The 1,682-nt window shown below is 36.3% G+C and overlaps 1 pseudogene; it reads right to left on the reverse strand.

The window, feature by feature from the left end:
• Positions 1–3: 3 nt before the first annotated feature.
• LOC102881098 lies at positions 4–810 on the reverse strand (annotated as a pseudogene).
• Between the last annotated feature and the right edge of the window lie 872 nt (positions 811–1,682).

Below are 1,682 nucleotides of genomic sequence, written 5' to 3' on the forward strand. Positions count from 1 at the left end.
AGGGAAAGTTCTCACTCTGCATTATAAAAAGGACAGCCAGATATCAACTGTCACAGAAATGAAATAAGATGAAAATTTTTAACAAACTGTAATCTATTTTCTTAAAGAGACCTTTTTCCACTGCTTGAGATCTTGAAAATCCTCGTGATCAGAAGCCTCATCGAGAAGCAATTCTTCACATACTTGATGAACTTGGCTTCCACTTTGGAAAGAAAACCACCTTTTTTTCTATATCTGTTTGCATTTTTGCTTTATTTTTCAATATCTTCTACAGAACTAGGTCCTTTCAGTGTTTTAGAGTTTTTTCCTGTTTTTTTTCCTGTTTTTTGAATCCTGTGTTTTGAATCAAGACCTTTTAATCTTAGTGTTGATTTTGAGTCTTTTCAATTCAGATTTGATTTTTGTGCATTTTTGGCTGTATATCATACAGATTTTTTTAATTGGAGCTTTTTCTTCAGCTTTCCCATCATCAAAATCATCATTATTATTATCTTTATCTTCATCTTGATCATCTTCATCAGCAGCAAGTTTTACTATTTTCTGTGGAAACTTATTACCAATTACACAGGTAGAACGCTTTCCAGAAACACTAAGGAATTTCACATCCTCTTCATCTTCTGACTACATCTTCCTCCCCAGCTACTAAGTGCTGTTCACTAATACTCACAGACCACGAACCACACTGTGACCGTAAGACCACAGGCGGTGTTATTCCAAAGCCCCCAAAGGAAACTGCTGACTGTACATTTTCTTAGCTGCCAGTGTTACTTTAATTGGACTGCCTTCATAATTCATTGACTCCGCTTCAACAATGTGCACTTCATCCTTTGCATCAGACCCTAAACTGACTGCTCCTAAAGATAATTCATACTCGTTTTCATCATTATCATCTTAACGTGATAATCTTTGTCAGCCTTTACTTCACAGCCAAAAAGATAGTTCTAGGGCCTCATGTCCACATCCAACAAATCTTCCTTGGGGGCTGGGCACACTTAGGTGGGAAAGAAGCCCAATGAAGATAAACCACTACTGTCCTGCAAAACAGCTGCTCATAACGTAATCACACCAGGGCATTAATAAATATTTTTAAATAACAGTTTCTTGATGTCGTAGATATGGTTTGCACAGATCGTAATAATTCCTCTTTTCTTTTGCAATATAATTTTATAGGATCTTCTACCAAGAAACTGGAGTGTAATTTCTCACTCCTTGAATGCGGGCTGGCTTTGGGACTTGTTTTGCCCAGTGTAACATTATAAAATTGACTTTAGATTTCTGGGCCTTGAATATTTGCTCTCACTCTCAAGTTGAGTTTCCCTGACATCGAAATGAAGATCTTTACTCTCACATACAGCAGGCTGAAATGTCTGACAAAGTAAATTTCAATTGCCAGAAGAGCGAGTATAGCTATGTTTGACCACCCAGCCACAGTTGAGTCACCCAGGAGAGACAAAGAGAAGTGCTCAAACGAGCCCAGTCTAATTGCTGAAAATCATGAACAAATGAAAGAATTGTTGTTTTAAGCCACTAAACTTCAAGGTCATTTCATATTCAGCAATATAAACAGATGCACTTGGGGAACGTATAAAATTATCATTTTACATATATATCTTTTTATAAGCATAACAGACAATTTAGGTATAGGAAGAAAACAGACAAAAAATCAAATAACACGATAAACT

This window comes from Pteropus alecto, unplaced genomic scaffold (assembly GCF_000325575.1).
Source record: "Pteropus alecto unplaced genomic scaffold, ASM32557v1 scaffold152, whole genome shotgun sequence".
NCBI classification, from domain to species: domain Eukaryota; kingdom Metazoa; phylum Chordata; class Mammalia; order Chiroptera; family Pteropodidae; genus Pteropus; species Pteropus alecto.